This window comes from Coregonus lavaretus (genome assembly GCF_964263955.1).
Source record: "Coregonus lavaretus genome assembly, contig: HAP1_SCAFFOLD_54, whole genome shotgun sequence".
Taxonomy (NCBI): Eukaryota; Metazoa; Chordata; class Actinopteri; order Salmoniformes; family Salmonidae; genus Coregonus; species Coregonus lavaretus.
The window spans coordinates 2049880-2064463 of record NW_028158385.1 but is presented as its reverse complement, the minus strand read 5'-3'; the positions used below and the strand labels follow the sequence as shown (position 1 = coordinate 2064463).

The following is a 14584-nucleotide window of genomic DNA, read 5'->3' as shown; positions in this document are numbered from 1 at the left end:
AATGTGGGCACTGGTGAGACCTCTTAGCTCTGTGATCTTCCTGCTGTTGTTCTCTGGATGTAGAGAATGTCTCAACATGGTCTCCTGTGTGAACAACATCAGAAGAACCAGTCAGTTGGTGTGATATACATCAATCACATTTATTTCATAAAGCCCTTTTTACATCAGCCGTTGTCACAGAGTGCTTTACAGATACCCTAACCTAACGTATCAGGCGTAAAAGAAATGCCTAAACCAGGTCCACAGAAACCAGAAGCTTCCGGATTTCAGGCTTTGCCTTCCTCTCTGCCTTTTCCCTGAAACACGGTTGCTTCTGGTGTTTGTTGACTCCGCTGAGGGTGCAGGTACCGAGACTACAACCCCAAAGAGCAAGCAATGCAGAAGCACAGTGGCTAGGAAAAACTCCCTAGAAGGAAGGAACCTAGGAAGAAACCTAGAGAGGAACCAGGCTCTGAGCAGTGGCCAGTCCTCACTGTGGGGAAAACAAGTATTTAGTCAGCAAACAATTGTGCAAGTTCTCCCACTTAAAAAGATGAGAGAGGCCTGTAACTTTCATCATAGGTACACGTCAGACAAAATGAGAAAAAAAAATCCAGAAAATCACATTGTTTTTTATGAATTTATTTGCAAATTATGGTGGAAAATAAGTGTTTGGTCAATAACAAAAGTTTCTCAATACTTTGTTATATACCCGTTGTTGGCAAAGTCACAGGTCAAACGTTTTCTGTAAGTCTTCACAAGGTTTTCACACACTGTTTCTGGTATTTTGGCCCATTCCTCCATGCAGATCTCCTCTAGAGCAGTGATGTTTTGGGGCTGTCGCTGGGCAACACAGACTTTCAAACTCCCTCCAAAGATTTTCTATGGGGTTGAGATCTGGAGACTGGCTTTTTTCCAGCTTTAGACAAACACTAAATATTTCACTTAAAACATAGTTTTGTTGTATTTAATGTTAGAGAAGAGAAGAGTTTGACCAACACAGATTCATGTCCAATCATTGAGGACGTGTCTACATTGTTAGAGTGGTCACATGCCAATATGTTCCATATAATAGACAGTCTTTGGGACAGTGGAAAGCTGCATGGCCCCTTGGTTGTTGCTAAGCAGGCATTCTTCTTCTATGGTGTTTATTGGTGGTGTTCAGACCAACGTTAAAGGTACATCACTGCCACCTTCTGGGCTGGAGTGTGATAGAGACATGTGGTTCTGTCCTGGTGAGATCACAGGGTCAGAGAACTCCTGACTTTGGTCATACAAAAACACTCCAGGCACTCAGCCCATAAGAGCCATTCATACTGTCAGATCTAATATGGAAGAACTGAATACAACCATAAGAACCATTCATACTGTCAGATCTAATATGGAAGAACTGAATACAACCATAAGAACCATTCATACTGTCAGATCTAATATGGAAGAACTGAATACAACCATAAGAACCATTCATACAGTCAGATCTAATATGGAAGAACTGAATACAAAAGAGAAGGAGAGGTTGACCAGTACAAATTCATGTACAAACATTATTTTTCATTGGCAGATCAATGCAGTTTTCCGAACATATTCATCATCAGTTTTTTTGTAAGATCTTAACTGAACAAAAATATGAACACAACATTCAACAATTTTACTGGGGTACAGTTCATATAAGGAAATCAGTCAATTGAAATACATTAATTAGGCCCTAATCTATGGATTTCACATGACAGGGGCCCACCCATCAGCCAATAAGAATGATTTCCCCCCACTAAAGGGCTTTATTAGAGATATAAATACTCCTCAGTTTCATCAGCTGTCCGGGTGGCTTGTCTCAGATGATCCTGCAGGTGAAGAAGCCAGACGTGGAGGTCCTGGGCTTGCACGGTGACACATGGTCTGCGGCTGTGAAGCCAGTTGGACGTTCTGCCAAATTCTTGGTAGAGAAATGTACATTAAATTCTCTGGCAACAGCTCTTGTGGACATTCCTGCAGTCAGCATGCCAATTGTGCATTCCCTCAAAATATAGACATCTGTGGCATTGTGTTGTGTGACAAAACTGCACATTTCAGAGTGGCCTTTTATTTTACCCAGCACAAGGTGCACCTGTGTAATGATCATGCTGTTTAATCAGCTTCTTTATAAGCCACACCTGTCAGGTGGATGGATTATCTTGGCAAAGGAGAAATGCTCACTAACAGAGATGTAAACAAATTTGTGCACCAAATTTGAGAGAAATAAGCTTTTTGTGCGAATGCAAAATATCCGGGATCTTTTATTTCAGCTCATGAAACATGGGACCAACACTTTACATGTCAAATTTATATATTTTTTTCAGTATAGTTTTAGAAGACAATTCACTAAATACGTAGTCATTTCATTTTGTCACATGTTTGGTAAACAACAGGTGTAGACTAACAGTGAAATGTTGACCAACAATGGAGAACACAATACAACAATTATAATAATAGGAAAAAATATTGTAGCACGAGGAATTAATACACGATGAGCAATGATAGCTTGGCTATATACATGGGGTGCCAATACCTAGTCAATGGTAGCTTGGCTATATAGATGGGGTGCCAATACCTAGTCAGTGGTTGCTTGGCTAGTGGGGAAAAAAGTATTTAGTCAGCCACCAATTGTGCAAGTTCTCCCACTTAAAAAGATGAGAGAGGCCTATAATTTTCATCATAGGTACACGTCAACTATGACAGACAAAATGATGGAAGGAGGTTTTCACTCAAAATCTCACGATACATGGCCCCATTCATTCTTTCCTTTACACGGATCAGTCGTCCTGGTCCCTTTGCAGAAAAACAGCCCCAAAGCATGATGTTTCCACCCCATGCTTCACAGTAGGTATGGTGTTCTTTGGATGCAACTCAGCATTCTTTGTCCTCCAAACTCGACGAGTTGAGTTTTTACCAAAAAGTTCTATTTTGGTTTCATCTGACCATATGACATTCTCCCAATCCACTTCTGGATCATCCAAATGCACTCTAGCAAACTTCAGACGGGCCTGGACATGTACTGGCTTAAGCAGGGGGACACGTCTTGCACTGCAGGATTTGAGTCCCTGGCGGCGTAGTATGTTACTGATGGTAGGCTTTGTTACTTTGGTCCCAGCTCTCTGCAGGTCATTCACTAGGCCCCCCCGTGTGGTTCTGGGATTTTTGCTCACCGTTCTTGTGATCATTTTGACCCCACAGGGTGAGATCTTGCGTGGAGCCCCAGATTGAGGGAGATTATCAGTGGACTTGTATGTCTTCCATTTCCTAATAATTGCTCCCACAGTTGATTTCTTCAAACCAAGCTGCTTACCTATTGCAGATTCAGTCTTCCCAGCCTGGTGCAGGTCTACAATTTTGTTTCTGGTGTCCTTTGACAGCTCTTTGGTCTTGGCCATAGTGGAGTTTGGAGTGTGATTGTTTGAGGTTGTGGACAGGTGTCTTTAATACTGATACCAAGTTCAAACAGGTGCCATTAATACAGATAATGAGTGGAGGATAGAGGAGCCTCTTAAGGAAGAAGTTACAGGTCTGTGAGAGCCAAAAATCTTGCTTGTTTGTAGGTGACCAAATACTTATTTTCCACCATAATTTGCAAATAAATTCATAAAAAATCCTACAATGTGATTTTCTGGATTTTTTTCCTCAATTTGTCTGTCATAGTTGACGTGTACCTATGATGAAAATTACAGGCCTCTCTCATCTTTTTAGTGGGAAAACTTGCACAATTGGTGGATAACTAAATACCTTTTTCCCCCACTGTATGCTGCACAACACAGGGGAATAAAACTATTCTAAAGTGTTACGAGCCATATCATCCTCCACTCACTATCACAAGGGTTAGTAACCATCAAGGTTGGGGTCAATTCCATATCAATTCAGATTTTTAAACTTGACTAATTCAGCAGACACTCTTATCCAGAGTGACTTACAATAGTACATTCATCTTAAGATAACTAGATGAGACAACAACGCATCACAATCGTATTAATTACATTTTCTCTCAAGAAAGTATTCATCAGCAAAGTCAGTGCTCGTGGGGAAACAAAAGTGTGTGTGTGGGGGGGGGATTTAAGATATTCCACAAAGAGGTAGGGTTTCAGACGTGTTTAAAAGATGGGCAGGGACTCCGCTGTCAGAGGTGGCAGAATGTGGCGCTTGCGATGGGATGTAGGAAAGGTCTTACTCAACGGATGTTGTAGAGCATGAACCTGCAGGAGCGAGTCACTGCTTTGATGTTTGCAGAGCACGACAGGGTGTCCAGGGTCATGCCAAGGTTCTTTGCACTCTGGGAGTGGGACACCGTGGAGTTGTCAACCATGATGGAGAGGCCTTGGAGCGGGCAGGTCTTTCCCGGGAGGAAGAGTTGCTCCGTTTTGTTGAGGTTGAGCTTGATGTGGTGGTCCGACATCCAAGCTGAGATGTCAGCCAGGCACGCAGAGATGTGTGTTGCCACCTGGGTGTCAGAAGGGGGGAATTTGAAGATTAGTTGAGTGGCATCCACATAACAATGATAGGAGAGACCATGTGAGGAGAGGGCCATCCAGGCTCTGTCGTAGCCGGCCGCGACCGGGAGACCCATGGGGCGGCGCACAATTTGTCCAAGGTATGGGAGGGAATGGCCGGCAAGGATGTAGCTCAGTTGGTAGAGCATGGCGTTTGCAACGGCAGGGTTGTGGGTTCGATTCCCATGGGTGGCCAGTATGAAAAATATATATATATACAGTGGGGAGAACAAGTTTTTGATACACTGCCAATTTTGCATCTTTTCCTACTTACAAAGCATGTAGAGGTCTGTAATTTTTTTATCATAGGTACACTTCAAATGTACCTATGATGTGAGAGACGGAATATTAAAAAAAAATCCAGAAAATCACATTGTATGATTTTTAAGTAATTAATTTGCATTTTATTGCATGACATAAGTATTTGATCACCTACCAACCAGTAAGAATTCCAGCTCTCACAGACCTGTTAGTTTTTCTTTAAGAAGCCCTCCTGTTCTCAACTCATTACCTGTATTAACTGCACCTGTTTGAACTCGTTACCTGTTTAAAAGACACCAGTTCACACACTCAATCAAACAGACTCCAACCTCTCCACAATGGCCAAGACCAGAGAGCTGTGTAAGGACATCAGGCATAAAATTGTAGACCTGCACAAGGCTGGGATGGGCTACAGGACAATAGGCAAGCAGCTTGGTGAGAAGGCAACAACTGTTGGCGCAATTATTAGAAAATGGAAGAAGTTCAAGATGACGGTCAATCACCCTCGGTCTGGGGCTTTATGCCAGATCTCACCTCGTGGGGCATCAATGATCATGAGGAAGGTGAGGGATCAGCCCAGAACTACACAGCAGGACATGGTCAATGACCTGAAGAGAGCTGGGAACACAGTCTCAAAGAAAACCATTAGTAACACACTACGCCGTCATGGATTAAAATACTGCAGCGCACGCAAGGTCCCCCTGCTCAAGCCAGCGCATGTCCAGGCCCGTCTGAAGTTTGCCAATGACCATCTGTATGATCCAGAGGAGGAATGGGAGAAGGTCATGTGGTCTGATTAGACAAAAATATAGCTTTTTGGTCTAAACTCCACTTGCCGTGTTTGGAGGAAGAAGAAGGAGTACAACCCCAAGAACACCATCCCAACCGTGAAGCATGGAGGTGGAAACATCATACTTTGGGGATGCTTTTCTGCAAAGGGGACAGGACGACTGCACCGTATTGAGGGGAGGATGGATGGGGCCATGTATCGCGAGATCTTGTCCAACAACCTCCTTCCCTCAGTACGAGCATTGAAGATGGGTCGTGGCTGGGTCTTCCAGCATGACAACGACCCGAAACACACAGCCAGGGCAACTAAGGAGTGGCTCTGTAAGAAGCATCTCAAGGTCCAGGAGTGGCCTAGCCAGTCTCCAGACCTGAACCCAATAGAAAATCTTTGGAGGGAGCTGAAAGTCCGTATTGCCCAGCGACAGCCTCGAAACCTGAAGGATCTGGAGAAGGTCTGTATGGAGGAGTGGGCCAAAATCCCTGCTGCAGTGTGTGCAAACCTGGTCAAGACCTACAGGAAACGTATGATCTCTGTAATTGCAAAAAAAGGTTTCTGTACCAAATATTAAGTTCTGCTTTTCTGATGTATCAAATACTTATGTCATGCAATAAAATGCAAATAAATTACAAAAAAATCATACAATTGTCAGTGGGTGCTGTAGGTGGGTGTGGTGCAGGAATCAGGCGCAGGACGCAGAAACCTAGTCCAAAAGACTTTAGTGAACAATCACTTAGAACACGAGCCAAAAAGCCCGGAGGCGAGTAAATACACACACAGGCGTAAAACAAAATGCGCACTAACATGTGCGAGAACCCTCTCCAAACAGAGGAGGAAACAGCGAAGCACAGACAACCAGCAGTAGTGCAATCACACACAACACCTGACAAACACAACGAGAACTTATAGGACAATAATGAACGCTAAACGATAACAGGTGTACAACATCAAGACAAAACCAAACGAACATCGAAACATACAACGGTGGCAGCTAGTACTCCGGAGACGAGAAGAGAGGCAGCCTTGGCCGAAACCGTGACAGTACCCCCACCCACCCCCCCGGCCTCGGGGACGACCAGGAGGACGCAGAGCAGGGCGCGTCGGGTGACTACGGTGGAATTCTGTCAGGAGAGACGGGTCCAAAATGTCTCTCCTCGGCACCCAGCACCGTTCCTCCGGGCTGTACCCCTCCCACTCCACGAGATATTGGAGACCCCCCATCCGACGTCTCGAATCCACGATGGACCGCACGGTGTACGCCGGTGCCCCCTCGATGTCCAATGGGGGCGGAGGAGTCTCTCTGATCTCATCTTCCTGGAGTGGACCAGCTACCACCGGCCTGAGAAGAGACACATGGAACGAGGGGTTAATACGATAGTCACTAGGCAGTTGTAATCTGTAACACACCTCGTTCAATCTTCTCAGGACTTTAAACGGCCCCACAAACCACCGACCCAGTTTCTGGCAGGGCAGGCGGAGGGGCAGGTTTCTGGTAGAGCCAGACTCGATCACCAGGTGCGTACACCGGCCCCTCACTGCGGTGGAGATCGGCGCTCGCCTTCTGACGACGGATGGCCCGCTGCAGATGGACGTGTGCAGCGTTCCACGTCTCCTCCGAGCGCAGCACCCACTCATCCACCGCAGGAGCCTCGATCTGGCTCTGCCGCCATGGTGCCAGAACCGGCTGGTGACCTAACACACATTGGAAAGGGGTTAGGTTAGTTGAGGAGTGGCGTAGGGAATTCTGGGCCATTTCTGCCCAGGGAACATACCATGCCCACTCCTCCGGCCGGCCCTGGCAATATGATCTAAGAAACCTACCCACATCCTGGTTCACGCGTTCCACCTGCCCATTACTCTCTGGATGGTAACCCGAGGTAAGGCTCACCGAGACCCCCAAATGCTCCATAAATGCTCTCCAGACTCTGGAGGTGAACTGGGGACCTCGATCAGACACAATATCCTCGGGTACCCCGTAGTTCCGGAAAACGTGGGTGAATAGAGCTTCGGCGGTCTGTAGGGCATTAGGAAGGCCCGGCATAGGAAGCAAACGACAGGCCTTAGAGAACCGGTCCACAACGACCAGAATAGTATTATTCCCCTGCGAAGGGGGAAGGTCAGTGATGAAGTCCACCGAGAGGTGAGACCATGGTCGTTGTGGAACGGGCAGGGGTTGTAACTTACCCCTAGGTAGATGTCTAGGCGCCTTACACTGGGCGCACACTGAGCAGGAGGAGACATAAACCCTCACATCCCTGGCTAACGTGGGCCACCAGTACTTAGCACTAAGGCAGTGCACTGTCCAGCCAATACCAGGATGTCCAGAGGAGGGTGACGTGTGAGCCCAATATATCAATCGATCCCGAACCTCGAGCGGGACGTTAGTCCGACCCTCCGGGCATTGAGGAGGACTAGGGTCGGTGCGCAACGCCCGCTCGATTTCAGCATCGACCTCCCACACCACCGGTGCCACCAGACAAGACTCCGGCAGTATGGGAGTGGGCTCCACGGACCTCTCCTCCGTGTCATACCGCCGAGACAGTGCGTCTGCCTTACCGTTCTGTGACCCAGGGATGTACGTGATCTTAAATACGAACCGGGCCAAAAACATGTTCCACCGCGCCTGGCGAGGGTTCAGTCTCCTAGCTGCCCGGATGTACTCCAGGTTACGGTGGTCAGTTAAAATGAGAAAAGGGTGTTGAGCTCCCTCAAGCCAATGCCTCCACACCTTTAGGGCCTGCACCACGGCTAACAGCTCCCTGTCCCCTACTTCATAATTTCGCTCTGCCGGACTGAGCTTTTTGGAATAAAAAGCACAGGGACGGAGTTTAGGTGGCGTGCCGGACCGTTGCGAAAGCACGGCCCCCATACCGGCCTCTGATGCGTCCACCTCTACCTGAAATGGTAAAGCGGAATCCGGATGCGCCAGCACCGGAGCCGAAGTAAACAGGTCCTTCAGTCTCCCAAAAGCCCTGTCCGCCTCGGCTGACCACTGCAAACGCACCGGACCCCCCTTCAAAAGAGACGTTATAATTTATAAAAATAAAAAAATAATTGGTTATTTAGCAGACGCTCTTATCCAGAGCGACTTACAGGAGCAATTAGGGTTAAGTGCCTTGCTCAAGGGCACATCGACAGATTTTTCACCTAGTCAGCTTGGGGATTAGAACCAGCGACCTTTCGGTTACTGGCACAATGCTCTTAACCACTAAGCTACCTGCAATACGGCCATCCACCTGTCCAAAACCCCGGATAAACCTCCGGTAGTAATTTGCAAACCCCAAAAGCTGCTGCACCTCTTTAACAGTGGTTGGAGTCTGCCAACTACGCACGGCTGACACCCGGTCAACTTCCATCTTCACCCCTGACGCAGACAACTGATAACCCAAAAAGGAGATCGACTCCTGGAAGAACAGACATTTCTCTGCCTTGACATACAGGTCGTGCTCCAACAGCCTCCTCAACACTCGGCGCACCAGGGCCACATGCTCGACTCGGGTAGACGAGTACACAAGAATGTCATCTATGTACACGACCACCCCCTGCATGTCCCTGAAGATCTCATCCACGAATGATTGGAAAACTGAAGGAGCATTCATCAACCCGTATGGCATGACAAGATACTCGTAATGACCCGAGGTGGTACTAAACGCTGTCTTCCATTCATCGCCCTCTCTAATGCGTACCAAGTTGTAAGCGCTCCTGAGATCTAATTTTGTGAGAAACGCGCCCCGTGCAATGACTCCGTCATGGTCGCAATCAGAGGAAGTGGATAACTGTACTTCACCGTGATCTGATTGAGACTACGGTAATCAATGCACGGGCGTAACCCTCCATCCTTCTTCTTCACAAAAAAGAAACTCGAGGACGCAGGGGAAGTGGATGGCCGTATGTATCCTTGTCTCAGAGATTCGTCTATGTAAGTCTCCATAGCTCTCTTCTCCTCTTGAGACAGAGGATACACATGGCTCCGTGGGAGCGCAGCTCCTGCCTGGAGGTCTATCGCACAATCTCCCTGCCTATGAGGAGGTAACTGCGTCGCCCTCAACTTACTGAACACAATAGCCAAATCCTCATACTCGGGGGGAATGTGCAATGCGGGCACCTGGTTTGGACTCTCCACCGAGGTAGCCCCCATGGAAAAACCTAAACATCGCCCCACACACTGGGCAGACCACTCCATCAGAGCCCTCTCCTGCCACGAAATAGATGGATTATGGATACTCAACCAGGGCATTCCCAGCACCACCGGAAACGCAGGAGAGTCGATCAGATATGGTTGGATAATCTCCTCATGACCCCCCTGCGTACACATCCTAAGTGGTGCTGTGACTTCCCTGATCAAGCCCGATCCCAACGGACGGCTATCTAGGGCATGAACGGGGAATGGAACATCAACAGGAAGAAGGGGAATCCCTAATTCTAAACAAAATGTACTATCAACAAAATTCCCAGCCGCGCCTGAATCTACTAGCGCCTTATGCTGGGAATGAGGTGCAACCTGTGGAAATCGCACAGGTATACAGAAGTACGCAACAGAGAGCTCTGGGTAAGTGGGGCGCCTACTCACCTGGAAGGACTCCCCAGTGCGGAGCCTGCCGTCTTCTCCCCTAGGAGACCCTCCCCAGCACCTAGCCGCGGTGTGTCCTCCACGGCCACAGTTGGTGCAGGGGACGGCCCCCCTCGTGCTCCGACCCCTCCTCTCTCTAGCGCCAGCACCCCGAGCTCCATAGGGCTCGGAGGTTCTGGAGGATGGAATCGACTGACCCCCCTCGGAACGTCCGCGGGTAGCCAGCAGGGTGTCCAGCCTGATGGACATGTCCACTAACTGATCGAAAGTGAGGCTGGTATCCCTGCAGGCCAGCTCCCGACGGACGTCCTCTCGTAGACCACAGCGGTAGTGATCAATGAGGGCCCGCTCATTCCACCCTGCATCCGCCGCTAGAGTTCGGAATTCTAAAGCGAACTCCTGGTCGCTCCTCCTCCCCTGCCGGAGGTAGAATAGACGCTCCCCCGCCGCTTTACCCTCAGGTGGATGGTCAAACACAGCCCTGAAGCGGCGGGAGAACTCTGAGTAGGTGATAGTGGAGCCATCTATTCTCCTCCACTCGGCGTTGGCCCATTCCAACGCCTTGCCGTGAGACAGGAGATGAGGGCGGACACGCTCTCGTGTCCCGAGGGCGCCGGGTGTACGGTGGCCAGGTATAGCTCCACCTGTAGAAGGAAGCCCTGACACCCAGCAGCGGTCCCATCATATGCCCTCGGGAGCGAGAGCCGAATTCCCCTGGGTTCCGGAGCTTGTATGGGCTGACTGGCCGATGGTGATGGCACGGAAGGTGGAGGTGTGGGTGTCCCTCTGGTCTCCCAGCGTTGAAGCATGTTGATCACGTCCTGAAGGGCGGTCCCGATACGTAGGATCTGGTCGTTCTGCTCGCGGACCCGCTCCTCCAGAGACTCAGGTGCTGCTGCGGCTCCTGCTGATTCCATCTTCGGTGTGTGATTCTGTCAGAAGGTGTGCTGTGAAGGTGTGGTGCAGGAATCAAGCGCAGGATGCAGGAACTTAGTCCAATAGACTTCAGTGAACCAAAACTCAAAACGAGTCAAAAGAGCTTGGATACGAGCGATTACGCACACAGGCGTAAAATCTAACAAAATAACAATAACGCACAAAACACGTGCGAGAACTTCTCCAACACAGAGGAGAGAACGAAGCACAGACATACACGACAGCAAGTTCAATCACACACAACACATGACAAACACAACGAGAACTTATAGGACAATAATGAACGCTAAACGATAACAGGTGTACAACATCAAGACAAAACCAAACGAACATCGAAACATACAACGGAGGCAGCTAGTACTCCGGAGACGACGACCGCCGAAGCCTGCCCGAGCAAGGAAGAGAGGCAGCCTCGGCCAAAACCGTGACAGTTTTGTGTTCTAGTTGATCATGGTAAAGTCATGGTTGATAGTTTTGACTAATTTGTGGTTTGTATTTCAGTGTAGTACAGTCCAGTTTTCTTTAATTTGAGATCTTAGTTGCTGAATGTGTTTTTTACCTGTGCCCTATTATCGCAGGCGTCTATTTTAAATAAACTATGGTCTTTTGGGAGGATTAATAATTGTTTATTTCTTACAGACAAGAAGGGCTGAGGTCAAAATGACAGCTGGGTTGGTAGTTCACAACGTCCCCCTAGCCTTTGCGGACCACCTGGGGCCTCTCCTAAAAGAATGTTTCGGAGATTCGAAGACAGCGCAGGAGTACAGGTGTGCCAGGACTAAGTCACCCTGCATTACCAATGAAGCACTCGCACCATATTTCACACAGGAGCTTGTGAAGGAGATGAAAAAAGCCCTGTATACCCTTGTTACGGATGGGTCGAATGACACTGGTATTTCACAAACTATTTGAGATTTTTCTCCTCTGCAAAACATGTGCTTTGTGTATTTTTAAACATCTAATAACATGAACATCTGTATGATTCTAACTTGTCATTATAGGAGTGGAAAAGATTAACCCGCTTACTGTCCGGGTCTTCATGGGCAGCAAAGTTGTCCACCAGTTCTTAAATATGTGCACAACAAGTGGGAGGAGATGTGGGCCAGCAAGTGAGATCTTCACCAAAATTAACTCCACCATAGAGGAGAATGGCATCCCTTGGGAGAACTGCATTGGTCTCTCAGTTTACAATGCAGCTGTGAACATTGGACCACGTAATTCCATTGCCTCTAGGGTGATCCAGAAGCATCCCAACACCTATATTCACGGTTGTCCTTGTCATGTGGCACATAACACCGCCAAAGCTGCAGGAGTGGGATTTTTTAAAGTGAGTTAAGGCCTGATTTATCTTTACATGTAACTTTTTATTTGTATCCTAATTACGTGCATTGACTGAATGTGTTATGATTGATTTATGCATTGCAGGTGTCCGGTTCTGATTTGGAGGATATGGTAGTGGACATCGGTTACTGGTTCAAGGGTAGCACAAATCGGAAAGGATACCTGACAGGTATGCATGTTTGATACTATTAAGTGTAATACTGAAATGCTGAGCTGTAGAAAATATATGATATGGATTTAATGTCTAAAACAGAGTTTTGTGAGCTCCATGAAGCGGAGTACATGGAGGTCCTCCTGCATATCTCGGTCCGTTGGCTAAGCCTTGAACGTTGTGTGACCAGGATCCTGAGGCTGTATGAACCTCTGGCCAGCTACTACAAATCTGCTAGTATGGTCATCAATTTTCAATTTCATTATGCAGCAACTACATGGATTGTTAGTCCCATACTTGTATTAATGACAACCTCTTGTTTTGTGTTATTTATTTATTGATTCAAGATGAAAATCAGGCCAGGTTCAAGAGACTTGTGCAGACATTCACTGACCCCATGACAGAAGTGTACCTGCTGTTCTTCCAAGCCACCGTACCAACTTTCACTTCTTTCAACTTGCTGCTTCAGAGAGAGCAGTCATCAATATTTTTGTTACATGATGAGGTGGGATTGGATTTTGCTGTTTTTTTCCATTCTGTGTTTCTTGCTGATATCTGCAGTGGTCCTCTAAAACAGGTTTCACCTACTATTTTTGTAAATGTCTGTTATAAATGGTGAAATTCGTACGCAAGCTATGTTCCAAGTTTATGGTTCCAGCAGCTCTGCAGTGCCATGAGGAGCCTTGTGAAATTGCCTTGAAAGAAAAGGCAAACCATTTACCAGGTTAGTATTTGACTATTATTATGATCAAACACTGTGATATGTGATATTTATCCTTGTACCTTATACCGATATGCTGTATTGGGTTCACAACCAGGGCTAAACTTAACAGATTACTCCACGAGGGTGACATCACACCACAGCAGGTGGATTCATTCCATGAAGCTGTGTTGTGTTTCCTGACAAGTGCTGTGGACTATGCACTTAAGAAGCTGCCACTGGAAGAGCCACTGATCAAGCACGCACAATTTGTAGATGTACGGCAGAGGGCTGAAAGTGACATCGAAGATGTCCTGTACTTTGTTGAAAGGTTAGTTTTTTTTCTCTAATTATTGTCTATCATCTTAGCTAAAATACCCTGTGTTTTATGATGAGGTGTGTTCACTCCTAAACTGCACATGAGATATTCTTATGTGGCTTCTCCTCAAAGATGTGTATGAACTGCTGCTGGTTGATGACTATATACCTAAAACGTAACAACTTGTAACTCTACTTTCATAAATAGGTTTCCCCATCTCCTCCCATACCATTGGCCAGAGGAGCATGACCTTCTGGGTGAGGAGTTTCTAAATTATCAGACCATGCCAATGATATCCCTGCAGGACTAAACTGAAATGGAAAGCTTCTGGGCTGAAATGGCAACCCGGAAGCATAAGGTAATTTTTTTTTCCTTTTTTGTCTTTCCTTTTGGCAGGTGTGGCTTGGCTACATCTGTTGCTTAAAATTGTTGCATGCATATATGTGTCATGCATGTTTCAAATGATGCATGTTTTTATCTGAACTTTGTTAATGGATCAACCTACAGTATACTCACAGTATTAATCAATCAAAAATCAAGGTATGTTTTTCCATTGTGTTTTGGTGCATTTTCCATAGGTGACAGGAGCCAAAGAATTCGAGAGGCTTGCTGCCGTCGCCAAGCTTGTCCTGGTGTTGCCCCATGCAAACGCAGATGCTGAGAGGGTGTTTTCAGTTGTGGGACTGAACAAAACCAAGAGAAGAAACAGCCTAGCATTGGATGGCACCCTGTCCTCAATAATGACCATAAAGATGGCCAATCTGGAGCCCTGCTTCAAATGGGAGCCCCCCTCCGATATCATCAAGGCCTCCAAGAAGGCCACAGGCCAGTATAACCATGCCGACAGATCATAGACAAGAGGCCCATTTGAGATGAGCCAGGTCTGCGCAGAATCGATCACCGGCGATCACCGCCCAATGCATGCTGGTTAGATTTGTGTCCGACTTGTTCCCGACTTTCTCTGACGTCATGCACACGCGGGCAACGATAACCTCATGAGATCAAGGCGGCCGCAGTTCTGAGATG

The 14584-nt window shown here is 47.3% G+C and overlaps 2 long non-coding RNA genes across 2 annotated transcripts; both read left to right on the top strand.

Moving 5' to 3' along the window:
- Positions 1-12483: 12483 nt before the first annotated feature.
- Positions 12484-13082, top strand: LOC311124074. Its single transcript, XR_014612686.1, has 3 exons — positions 12484-12557; positions 12642-12776; positions 12887-13082. It is a non-coding gene; the product is annotated as an uncharacterized lncRNA (long non-coding RNA).
- A 415-nt stretch (positions 13083-13497) lies between these two features.
- LOC311124073 lies at positions 13498-14208 on the top strand. The gene is made up of 3 exons (XR_014612685.1): positions 13498-13570; positions 13766-13916; positions 14137-14208. It is a non-coding gene; the product is annotated as an uncharacterized lncRNA (long non-coding RNA).
- Positions 14209-14584: the final 376 nt, after the last annotated feature.